This window comes from Thalassophryne amazonica, chromosome 7 (assembly GCF_902500255.1).
Source record: "Thalassophryne amazonica chromosome 7, fThaAma1.1, whole genome shotgun sequence".
Lineage (NCBI taxonomy): Eukaryota > Metazoa > Chordata > Actinopteri > Batrachoidiformes > Batrachoididae > Thalassophryne > Thalassophryne amazonica.
Window position 1 is genome coordinate 63,147,084 of NC_047109.1, and position 2,299 is coordinate 63,149,382.

Consider the following 2,299-nt stretch of genomic DNA (forward strand, 5'->3'; position numbering starts at 1 on the left):
GATGCGTTTAACTTGGAATAATGATTCTTTAACTGTGTTGTCAAACTGTTTTTGCTATTTGCTGTATCTTTCTTACTGCATACTTATTACACTTAGTCGTCTCAGATAATCAAACACAATTTGAAATGTGATGAGGAATTTATATAAATACAAATAAAGTGAATCGTAACAGTGAGACGTCTTCTCAGGAATGCCCCCAAAAAATCCTTCAGTCCTGCACGAGAGACATGGAAAAATGTTGTTTTTATGATAGATTTTTGGGATAATATGTAAAGAGCTGTACACAGCGGCTTTGTTTGAAAGGCATTGGTGCTCGTGATGAGCATTTTACATGAATACTGTCGTAGTCATACATGCGGCCGTGATGTTCTGGAGATGCTTTGCTGCTTCACAGCTATGCTTTGCAATAATAGAGTGTTCCATTGGCTTGCGACCAGAAAGTTCTAAATGAAAATGTTCAGATCGTCAGTACGTGATCTAAAGTCTCAGAACTGGCTAAATGCCTCAACAAAGTAAAAGTTCTGGAGTTGGCTAGTCAAAAGCGTCCCAACTTGAACCCAGTGAGATTGGTGCTGGAGCAAGACCTTGAACAGCTAGTTCGTATTTAAACACCTTCCAAGGTGGCTAAAATTCCTCTACAACTATGTGATGTCAAGGTGTTTAGTTGCAGTTGCTGCTTCAATTGTAACTGCCACTTATCATAATTAGCCATTTACTTTTTCCTGTGAGCAGTTTGGTGTTGGACATTTTTCCTTTAAAGAAATTTATTACAAAAGGCATTCTGTGTTTTGTCCCAGGTTATTTGAAATGCATGAATATCTGAGCCGACTGTGACAGAAACAGGCAAAAATGTTCTCATGACAGTAATTGTAACCTTTCTCACCTTTTATTTGTGATCACAGATGATTAAAAAAAGCAATTAATTATAACATTACGTTACACATAGTGTACATGCTAATGTTCATCCTTTAAACGTGTGTTGTTTTCATGCATGAAGTTGAAATAAAACTTTTTGAAGTTTGTTGGTGTACTTGCAATAATCTCTCTAAACTCTGGGAGGCGCTGGTAATCTACAAAAGACTGGATCAGGGCAGAGACAAAAATATTAGTGTTTGCTGGATCGTTGCAACTTCAAAAAGATGACAATAAATGCTTATAATAAAACAATTCAATAATGCACAAAAATCCCAAAATAAATAGCTCACAATACAGGAAAAAAGGTGCAACTTACATACTTTTTTTTTTCTAATTATTAAGAGGCATTTTTCTGGCTGGGCTGACTTATACTCTGGAAAATATGGTAATATTTGATTAATATGCTTACAGTTTATTTTCAATGACCTGAATGTCATTAAAATATATATACTTCTCTTATTTCACTTTAGGCTTTATATAAGTCGGCCACATGTTCCTTCCATCCCAGCATATTAAATTTACTCTGGTTCCCAATATGATTGAAAACCTGACTCCCAGCATTTTTTAAGGCAAATTATGTCACCATACAATAATTTGACCCCATTTGCATCCTGGATATTGCTATAATTTGTATCTCTGCAATACATACAATCATGTACAGGGACATCCTATGACAGAACATCAGTTATACAAGCATATCTATTAATATTCTGCTTCAGACAGAACTTCCCAGTTCAGTCTAGGGGTGCAACTATTGATAATATTCGCCTGACTAAGTATCTCTTCAGCCGCCAGAGATAAAGCAACTGGAATATGATCTTCATCTGTCAAGTTATAACACACATTCATATCACTGATAGCACTGTCAAAGGCTTCTGTAGACACAACATGGCCGAACCAGGATTCAGAACCCCAAGAGTCACTGACATAGAGGTAACATACAACAAGAAGAAATTATGAGATTGTGATCATAACAGAAGTTAAGCATATGTTTGGCAAATAAGGAATTGTCTGGATCCTTCAGGTTTGCATTCCAGTCACCTATCAATACCACAGCAGTAGAGTCAAATTCCTCAATTAAAGCACTCAGAACATCCAAATCCTCCAAGTACATGTCTTCATTTTCACTACACTGATGAGACAGACATGAATTAATAATAATAATTCAATTTACTCAATTCAGTGTGTTTTTATTTTATATAGCGCCAAATCGCAACAAAGCTGCCTCAAGGTGCTTCGCGCAAGCAAGGTCTAACCTTACCAACCCCTAGAGCAAGCATGCAGGTGACAGTGGTGAGGAAAAACTCACCACTGTTGATAATGATTTTTTTTTTTTTTAGCACAGATTTCAACTTGTATAGCAACACACCAGTTTAAGTTGAGA